The sequence below is a fragment of the Corylus avellana genome, chromosome 5 (assembly GCF_965113065.1).
Source record: "Corylus avellana chromosome 5, dhCorAvel1.hap1.2, whole genome shotgun sequence".
In the NCBI taxonomy this organism is placed as follows: Eukaryota; Viridiplantae; Streptophyta; class Magnoliopsida; order Fagales; family Betulaceae; genus Corylus; species Corylus avellana.
The window spans coordinates 6,831,256-6,842,745 of NC_142494.1; positions in this window are offsets into that span (position 1 = coordinate 6,831,256).

Sequence of the window (11,490 nt, forward strand, 5' to 3'; positions counted from 1 at the left end):
ATTTCTCTAGCCAATGTTTTAAATAAATAAAACTAGCAACCCAATAAATAAGAAAACCTAACTTTGGTTAAATTATATAAGCTTGGTGAGGGGCCTAAAGGGAAAAATAATTATTAACTTAAATATGTCCGTAATCATGTCTTCCCTGACATTCGTTACACAATAATATTTTAATAATTTTGACTGCACTCTAATAATTTTTTTTTTTGACATGTCTTCCCTATTTATTTATTTATTTTTATTTTTTGTGAACACACTGTCTTAAAAGTTGGTTTAATGCATCATCGTGAGGCGTGAGTTTGTGACCCACTTTTTCTTTTTTCCAAGCATGTGACCCACTTGATATCGTTGAAAAGTGAGACCTTGAGACCAAAAATCATTACTGAGTTAATCACCAAATTGACTTACATGTTGATGAGTTAAATAACACCTACAAAAACACTCAAATCTGAAGTATATATTTAAAAGATTGAGTTAAGAATTGTGAATTTTGATTGCTCTTGAGTCTCAAACAAGTTCTACTTTTATATCATGTCATCAGTCCATCAAATTATTACTTTTCGTCCAAATCAATAAGAGACACAAAATGCACGATCTGTGTACTTTAAATGAAGTTACCTTCAAATAGTTTATTTGTTTTTCTTGCAAGTAATTTGTTGTTACCGTGCATAATAAGTGATGAACAATATAGAATCGAAAAGAGAGAGAGAGTCGACACACAGATTTACATAGTTTGGCAATTTGCTTACGTCCACAGAGAGGCAGATGTATTTTTACTCTTAATGATTCAGGGTCACGTCATACATATATATATAAAATAAAAAATAATAATAAAAAACCTTAAACCCTACTTGTACGAACTTATTAAAGAAATCTCCAAAATATCTCATACCGTACCTCGGGGGCTTTGCCCTCGCACCCCCACAACCTAATCATCCCCCCCCCCCCCCGCAAACTTAATTACGGCCATAGGCCAGTAGACTCCCGCTCCGTGAACGTCGCGATAGCCATTAGTATTGTTAGTTCTTGTGTTGGCTTAATTTAGTTCCAAAATGCAGATGCTACTGTTCACAGGCTCAAACACTGATATAGAATGCTCAGAATCCAATCTCCACCGTTCATAATGTAGATTCATGTGTTATGAACGTCCCTACAAAATTTCAGCTCAATCGGACCACAAACGCCCATCGATCGGAGCTGTTGATCAAGACTGGACAGGCCGGGTCCGGACCTCATTTCCATAAACTAAAATCTTGCTCCACAAAGCCGTGTCCGGACACCCCGTAAGTTTTAGGCCCAAAAACGTAATTTTAAGTGGGTTAGGTCTAGGGTTTTGTCGAGAGTATATATGCATCATTATAGAAGAGAGAAGTACGAATTTTCACCCCCAGAGAGTTCGTGTGAGGCTGTGCTTGAGTGATTATTTTGTTGTGAGCCAAATTGATTCCTCTTAGAGGATTTTTGTTAGTATTGATTGTGTGCTTAATTGAAGTCTATCGGAAGGGTCCGATAAAGGAGAATCACGTTGAACAAGATTGTGAACGAGGAGACAAGTTGGAGGCTTGTCGATCTTACAGAGTCAAGGTCTTGCAAAGGGTTGTAAGTGTTCCTAGTGTCTGTAATCTCTGGATAATCTTTTGATAGTGATTTCCTGGGTTTGGCTGCCCCGGAGAGGTTTTACTTTTAGAACGTTTTCTAAAAGGTTTCGTCTTCGTCACCAAAATCTTTGTGTGTGATTGTTCATATTTTGGTGAATGTTTGTTTTGATAAATATCTGTTAATTCCATATAAAATTGTGATATTTATCTGTTTAGAGTTTTTCAATTGGTATCAGAGCGGGTTCACTCCGTGAAGGATTAAATTTCCGAGTGTGATCTTTGTTTCTTGTTTAAGATGTCTCAAACCCTTAACACTGTGCCTAATTTTGATGGATCAAATTATGGCTATTGGAAATCCCGTATGAGATTTTTTTAAAAATCTATAGACGTTTGGCATGTCATTGAATCTGGATTTAAAGCTCCAGATAAGCCGACAGCTGAATGGTCTAATGTTGAAAAACAAACTCGTATGACGAATGACAAAGCTATGAATGCTCTATGCTTGGCAATTTCACAAACTGAGTTCTCCAGAATTTCAAATTGTGATAGTGCCAAGGATGCATGGGAGATCCTAGAAACTACGTATGAAGGAACTAATCTTGTTAAAGCTTCAAAACTTCAAATGTTAGTTTCTCAGTTTGAGGATATTAAAATGTTAAAGGATGGTCTTTCAATGAATTTTTTGGTAAACTTAGTGAAATTAGAAATTCCATGATAAATCTAGGAAAGAAAGTTTCTAACACTAAGCTTATTAGAAAAGTTATGAGATCACTCCCTGAAAGATTCAGAATGAAGGTAACTGCTATTGAGTCATGCACTGATCTTAATACCATGAGGATAGAAGAATTAGTTGGTGCTCTTCAAACTTATGAGTTTTCCTTGCCTCAACCTAGGAAAAATAAGGATATTGCCCTTAGAACTCTTAGGAAGAACTCTGATGAGTTATCTGATAAGGATTCACCAGATGATGACGAACTTGCATTGATAGCTAGAAGGTATTTTAGGAATGAACATAGAATTTCCAAGAAATTTGGAAAACAAAAAGAGAGTACTCATGGTAGAAATGAAAGAGACCCACGTGGTCCAAAATGTATGAGTGTTCTGGCTATGGTCATGTGCAAAAGGATTGTGCTAACCTCAAGAGTAATAAGCCAAAAGGTCAAAAAGCTTTCAATATTACATTGAGTGACACTGATGAGGAAGAAACTCCTAATTATATGGCTTTTGGTGCATCTTATGATTCTGATGATTCTAATCAATCAGATGTTCAGTCTGCCCCTGATAATGAATCAAATAGGGTTAATGATCTTCAAAACTCCTTTAACAATTTAATGAAAAAGTTTTCTATGCTTAGAAATACTAACTTGAAAATTGTTAAGGATTTTAAGAATCTTGAGCTTGAAAGGGATAATTTGTTGAAATCTTTGAGTGATTCACATGTTGTTTGCAATACTCTCAAATCTGAAAATCATGTGTTAATTGCTAACAATAAATCCCTTCAAAATGATCTGATTGCATCTAGAAATCACTTGAATAAATTCTCTAGTGAAAAGCTTGATAAAATGTTGCATATTCAAAAGCACTCTAGCGATAGATCTGGCTTAGGATTTGATAAAACTGCTTCTTTGTCTTCTAACCGTGCTTCTACTTCAAAGACTGTTTTTGTTAAACCAGTGAAAGTAGAAGAATCTTCAAGTGAAGAAAAGCAAGTAGTTGCTCCGACTCCTCAAGGTAATAAAGGTAAGAAAATCTACATTGAGCCTCATGCATCTTGCCCTACACCTAGAGTCGTGCATCCTCCTAGGAAATTACCTTCACAAAGGTTTGTTCCTACATGTCATCACTGTGGCAAAGTGGGTCACATTCGACCTCACTGTTTTAATTTGAAACCTCATGTGCATATAAATAAAAATTCCTATTCTAGGAAAGAAAGTGAAGGTTTGGTCATAATGATGAGAGAAGTGCTATCTAGGCTAGATAAGTTTGAGCAAAGTCATAAGTCTAGACCTAAGATTTCTCAAGTTTGGGTTAGGAAGGATGATACCATTCACCCTTTGAGGGGGAGTGGTGATGATCTCACCTTATGTTAGGTGAGCCACCCACATGTCTAGGATTGTTTTTCTTGCATATCTTTGCATATCCTAGAGCATGTTGTTTTTTCGTTTTTCATTGCATTTTTGTTTTATTTTGTTTTGAAATTGTATTTTGTTTGTGTGCATTTCTTTTGTGAAAAATAACAAAAAGACAAAAATATTTTACTTTGGTTGTTTTTTTTTTTTTTTTTCTTTATTTTGTGTTATGCACCTAGATAGTTCATTAATTTCTCATGTTGTTTTTTATGAATTTAATTCCTTGCGTCTTAGAATGTTCTTAATATGCTTGAGATGAAAATTTGTGTCAATGGACTTGTTTTTGTGGTTACCTAAAGCTTGAGCTTATGTGGTACTTTTTGCCTATGCTTTATTTCTTGTGCACAGTTAAGCTTAAATTGAGTTTTTGTTTCATTTTATTTGTGAGGTCTGTTAGGTAACCATATGAGGTTTTTGACTAGTCATATTTTTCAAATTGACCATATGCTAGTTGAACCTAGGGCTTAAAAATTCCTGCTTTCTCTTTTGTGATAAGCACCAAAAGTTTAAGGACACTTTCTCAAAGAGAAAAATAAACAAAATAGTGAAACAAATAAAATCAAAAGATCATATTCCAAAAGGAATTTATTTCACTGTGTCAAACTTGTGCAAAATATTTTACAAAGAGAATTGTATAGGATGAGAGTGGCTAGGTCCTAGTATGATAATGTTTGACTTTTGATTTGATATACTTGTCAAGACCTCATGGTGGTGAAACTTTCTCCTCATTTTGTAAATTGAAAATTTTTCTTTTTGGATGGCTTACACACACACCACACAAGCATAGGTTGAATGGAACATTTTCTTGGCTTGGGTTAAGCAATATGAGTTTCTAGTCATTTCTAGTCTCATGTATATTTTGCATATTTGGAGCATGTTTGGATATTCATTGTGCAATACATGAGTCATTGATGTGTTATCATGTATGTTCATTTAACTTTTAAGGGGAAGAAACATGCTTTGCATTTCCAGTTTCCTGTTGTTAATTGAGTCATACAATGAGGGGGAGTTTTGCTGATGTTTCTTTATGATCACGCATTCTACGTCATTTTTTTATCATGAGTTTTATTTATGTCTTCTTGTTCCACATATGCCTTGATGTATTTTGTGAAGTGTTTCAGGAAACATGAAGACCATTTGTCATTCTGTGACAAAAAGGGGGAGTAAATATGGGGAGATGATGGGATTGGCTCAACATTTTGGTTTTGTCACTGAATTGCCAAATGAGGAGTTTGTTAGTTCTTGTGTTGGCTTAATTCAGTTTCAAAATGCAGATGCTACTGTTCACAGGCTCAAACACTGATATAGAATGCTCATAATCCAATCTCCACCGTTCATAATGTAGATTCATGTGTTATAAACGTCCCTGCAAAATTTCAGCTCAATCGGACCACAAACGCCCATCGATCGGAGCTGTTGATCAAGACTGGACAGGCCGGGTCCGGACCGAAATTCCCCGGGTCCGGACCTCATTTCCATAAACTAAAATCTTGCTCCGCAAAGCCGTGTCCGGACCGCCCATTAACATGTCCGGACACCCCGTAAGTTTTAGGCCCAAAAACGTAATTTTAAGTGGGTTAGGTCTAGGGTTTTGTCGGGGGTATATATACATCATTATAGAAGAGAAAAGTACGAATTTTCACCCCCAGAGAGTTCGTGTGAGGCTGTGCTTGAGTGATTATTTTGTTGTGAGCCAAATTGATTCATCTTAGAGGATTTTTGTTAGTATTGATTGTGTGCTTAATTGAAGTCTATCGGAAGGGTCCAATAAAGGAGAATCACGTTGAAGAAGATTGTGAGCGATGAGACAAGTTGGAGGCTTGTCGATCTTACAGAGTCAAGGTCTTGCAAATGCTTGTAAGTGTTCCTAGTGTCTGTAATCTCTGGATAATCTTTTGATAGTGATTTCCTGGGTTTGGCTGCCCCGGAGAGGTTTTACTTTTAGAACGTTTTCTAAAAGGTTTCCTCTTCGTCACCAAAATCTTTGTGTGTGATTGTTCATATTTTGGTGAATATTTGTTTTGATAAATATCTGTTAATTCCACATAAAATTGTGATATTTATCTGTTTAGAGTTTCTCAAGTATTTATATAAGCTACCAGTTCCAACATAATTAATATTGATAAATGTAGTATTTATATATTTTATTCTAATTTTATTCAGGTCCCAGTGCAACTTGAGGCCTCCATCTCAACATATCATCTCCAGTGCTTTGATCCACCTTTTGAAGTATGTTATATTAATTAATGTAGTCTAAGTCTCTTCTATTTCTATTTGTCATATTTTATGTAAAAATCCATCTTTTCTTGCTATTTATCATGTTATATGTACAAATTATGTTCCTTTCTTTCTTTCTTTTTTTTTTTTTTTTTTTTTTTTTCACTATCCAATTATTTGCCTTTGAAATTTTACTAAATGGGACATAGTTCTTTATTTTTTTTGGTTTGGTGATGATAGTGCGTGTATGTTATGTTTTTATTTGTAATGTTTTATGTAGAAAAGTCAAGTTATATTTGTATTTGTAATGTTTTATGCAAAAATTAGGTTCGTGTTTCTTATGATTGACAAATATATATATCTGCTTCTATTTTTTTTTTTTTTTTTTTTTTAAATGTTTCTTTCTCATTTGCTTTTGTTTACTTAAGAATACATTAAGCATATCCTGCTCAGTCATGGATATATAGGTTTATTCTTTATATTATTAATATGGAATGATATTAATTCCTACAATGGCGATTTGTTTTTTCCAATTGATTTTTACTGTCACATGTTATATATGCAAAAAACAAAAGAAAATATAGTTGCATATCGGAGCAATATGTTAATTCCTACATCAACAAAACCAATTAAGTCTATATAAATACAACTATACAAGAATAGTCTCTTAGTACACTAAATTAGATATTCTTTAATAACTAACTGGTTAGAAAAAGGTGGTTAGAAAAAGGTGATATATATATATATATATATATATATATATGTGGTACCATCTTTTTATTCTCTTAAAATTCTCCTAAAGTTGATGTAACTTTCAAAATTACCATTGAATCAAAATTCAAATATGATTCATCTAAAATTTAATGGTGATTTTAAAAGCCATATCAGCTTTAGGAGGATAAAAAGATGGTACCTAGCATTTCTCTATCTCTCTCTATATATATTCACTTCTTAATATAAAATATCACAAGGCTAAAGCAAATTTTTGAGAAAAATTTTGTTTCTATTGTCTTTTTTTTTTAAAAAAAAAAAAAAAAAAAAAAAACTCCTATTTTTTAGGTGCATCATAAATGAAGAACAATGAAAGAAAAGATAAATTTTAGTTTCTCAAATAATTGAACTACTCTATTTACACAGTGCAAAATCTTGACAACTTTTTCTTTCTTTTTTTTTTTCTTTCTTTTTTTTTTTTTTTTTTTTTTTTTTTTTTCTACTCAATTTTTTTATTACAATGGTCAGTTTACTTCTCTTAAAAAATTAAATATGTGCTTATATAATAAATATATTTTTAATACCTTTTATATATAATATCGTATTTTCAAAATTAAGTATCACAAAAATACATAACACCAATAATGGTTTTTTTTATTTTTTTTTTATTTTTATTTTTTTAAGGAGCATAACACCAAGAATTAAGCAGGTGCGTGCCCCCTCACTCATATTATAATAAAATAGTCTATTAATAAACTACAATTAATAACACAATAACATCTAAAAATAACGAGTAATAGTATGGATCGTCTTTTTATCATTCTAAAACTGACGTGTCCTTTAAAATTACTATTAAATTTTAGATGAATCATACTTAAATTTTGATCTAATGGTGATTTTGAAAGCCACATCAGCTTTAGGAGGATAAAAAGATGGTCCCTAAGAGCATTCCCAATAGAAGAGTCAAATGTTATTTTTATCTAAACTGACTCTTCAAATGTTTAAAAAACCTTCTACATTAGATTAGCAAATATATATATATATATATATATATATATATATATATATTTGATTGGAAGAGCTAAAAAAAAAGATAAATATAGCAGTACTTTTCAAGAGAGCAATTTTATTTTTTATTATTTCTCTCACCTGTTTTCTCTTTTTCCAAAATATTTTCCTACTTTTTCTCTTGCATATTCTATTTTTTCCAAATTTTTTTTCCATTTTTCCTCTCACATATTTTCTTTTTCTCAAAACTTTTCTCACTTTTAATAATATTTAAATGATATAGATAAAAATATAGATAATCCAATGTAGGAAACCTTTAAAAATTCATTAGCTAAATTAGATAAAGTATATTTTGAGAAGCCATTTTGCATAAAAATTTAACTCCTTGAAAATACTCTCATTACTAAAAAAATAACATATCAAATATTCAATAAAACTAATTCTAAATAATTAAAATCCTATTTTAACTCAACTATTATCTTATCCATATCAATTAACTTGCATGACAGCTTTGTCTGTGCTTCCTATAATTGGGGGTAAAAGTCCCACAACACAAAACACCCGTGTCGGCAAAGCGGCGAGAATAAAGAAGAGAAAAGTGGTAGTTGGTAACTTGTTAATGGAGTGGATATAACAAAAACTTTTTTATGATTGGCCGTCTTCTAGGGACCGTCGGATCTTATTATTTCATTTGGAAGAAACACATCCTCTGGCCACATGCACCCATCACCTTCCCATGTCTTATTTTCAGTACTTTCAGAATATGTGCGATCCAGTAGCAACAACGACGTAATTAAGATTGTCACAACAACAGCCAACATGTGAGCCCCCACCTTGGACTGTCGGTGCAACGTAATTTTTTTTATTTTTTTATGTCCGCCCAACATAATTGATGTCGATGGATAAAACATAAGAGGAATGTCGTGTTTATAAACAAATTTTACAGAAAATTTTTTATAAACTGATGTGGTACAATATGATTTGATATATAAGATAAGTTTAAATTTTGAAAAGCATAATCATATTGTGTCATATCAGTTTATAATTTTTTTCTGTAACATTTGTTTGTAAATCTAACACTCTTCAAAACACAAAGCAGTTTGAGTTAAAAAAACTTAATATATATATTGGGAAAATAAATTATAGACTGTCCCCGAAACAATGATCAAAACAAGTAAAATTTATTTCTCACATTTATTAAATTTTTAGGGGAAACTTCATACATGAATTTTTATTACTTTTATAATGTCTCATTTTAAATTTTAAAAACTCTCAATTTAGTGTACTACGCTTCTAATTTTTTTTTTGCGATGTTAGAATTTGGCATTGTCTACTCAATAGATTTTGAGGCTCTAAATAACCATTTATAATTAAATATAGCTATTATGTGAAATCATAATTTTTCAAAAAAAATTTTTTTTGGCCTTATGTGAAAAAACCTATTGAGTATGATTATGATTTCAAAAAATATAGCTATTATGTGAAATCATAATCATACTCAATAGGTTTTTTTTTTTTTTTTTTTTTTTTTTTTTTTCTTTTTTAAATCATAATTTTTGGCCTTAATTAGAAAATACTTACTAATATTTTACCATATTCAAAGTTTTAAATACTCTTTTGCCCCCTAGGGTTTAAACTCTTTATTTTTTTCTCTTTTTAATGTTTCGTTTTTATCACATAAGATACATATAGTTTTCATAAAGACGAAGATACTATATCAGTTAAAATTTTGTCCAAAATTTAACGGAACGCTACGTCAACACCAATCAAATGTTACCACATGTCATATAATTAATTTTTTTAACAAAATATTTTAAAAAAATTAAAAAGATTAAAAAATTATAATTTTTCAAAAAAAAATAAAATAATTGTGCTATATTGGGGTGGCTGGCCACCCCTTTTGGCCATGGGGTGGCCAAGTCACCCCCAAGGAGCATACGGGGTGGCCGAAACCACCCTAGTGGGTATGGGGGGTGGCTGGAATGGCCAAGTAGCCACTCCTAATTTTTTTTCCTTTCTTTAAAAAAAAAAAAAAAATTTAATATTTTTATTTTTTTAAAATATTTTCTTAAAAAAATTAATTATATGACATATGGTAACATTTGATTGGTGCTGATGTAGCATTTCGTTAAGTTTTGGATAAAATTGTAATGGAGGTACCATCTACGTCTTTATGAAAATCACAGGTACCTCATTTTTATAAAAATTAAACCCTAAGGAAAAAAAAAAAAAGTTTAAACCCTAGAGGGTAAAAGAGTATTTAAACCTTTTTTTTTTTTTTTTTATGTGAAGAACATTTATTATATAATTATTGTTTCCTTGGGCAATTGCCTAATTTTCTTTATGAAAGAGCTGAGTCAAAAGAAATTGTTTCCTTGAGTCCTCAATGGGTAGTTTAATTGGCTGGGGACCACGCTTTATGAATTGGAAGTCACTGGTTCAAATTCCCCCTTCTCCCTCTTGTGTGGACATGTCAAAAAAGAAAGAAAGAGGTGAGTCATGCTAAAAATTCATTTTGTGTCTCTTTTGTCTTACTCTAAAAATAATGTGGCTTCTAAAATCACCACTGAGCTTGTAAATTTTTATTACATAATTTTGATTAAATTATGATCTTAAAAGTCACATCATTCTTGAAGTGACACAATAACAACGTATAGAATTACTCAAAAGAGCCGACCCTAAAATTGGGTTGAAATGCAGAGTAACTCTAGATTCTAAAGCTCTAGCCTCGAATGAGATCGTCAAAAAATCTGTTGAGAGCTTGCTGGAGTTCAAACAGCAACAAGATCGCGTCCCCCAAAGTTTGAAGGTGAGTCCTGCAGACAGGGGGAAATCATGGCAAGCTCCGGAGACAGGAAGCTTTAAGGCGAATTGGGACGTGGCTTTCGACACAACCCAAAATATAATGGGAATTGGAATTGTCATAAGGGAAGAGAGAGGGCAGATTGTAGCGGCAATGAGCAAAACAAGAAGGGGTTCCCTGGAGTCTACAACAGGGGAAGCTCTAGGAGCATTTCATGCTGTCCGTTTGATGAGGGAGCTGGGATTGCAACTTATTATTGTGGAGGGAGATGCCAAGCAGATAGTGGATGCTATCAATTCATCTATGACCACGTGGAGCCGGTTCGGACATCTAGTGGACGATACAAAGAATCTGCTACAGACATTCCCAAGGTGGTCCTGTGTTTATGTTCCTAGGGAAGCAAATGAGGCTGCTCATAGGTTGGCGAAAGCAGCCATACAAGGTGTTGGTGATAGAGTTTGGAGGAACCTTACTCCAAATTGTATTAATGACATTGTAATGAAGGAGCATTTAGCTCTTTCTCTTGATTGTTTGTAGGGGCCTTAACCCCACTTTCTGATCATTAGCAATAAGATTAATCGAGTATTTGTTCAAAAAAAAAAAAAAAAAACTCTAGATTCTAAAGCTCTCACCTCTCGCTTTTTAAACACACTAAGCAAAAAAGTTGAATAAATAGGTAATATATTTATGATTACATTGATTAGTCATAATCTTAATGGGTTAATTGCCGATTAGAGTGCATGGTACTCAATTGACATAGTGGGTTGCATACAAGAAATGGCACCTAGCCCTAGCGTGATTGGTGCAGGAAGAAACTCATATCGGAGTGGCGCGCCACGTAACCTTGACTAGTGCCGTATTTACTTTGGCAGGGCTCGATCAAGTCCACGTTCAACCATTTTGTTCAACAAAATCAACCCAAATTTTCAAAAGCTCCAAATCCTTTGTCCATGGCTTGGAAAAAGTCGTTCAATACATGTTCAAATACATCCGAAAGAAGATTCTCTTACCCAAATGAGGAGGA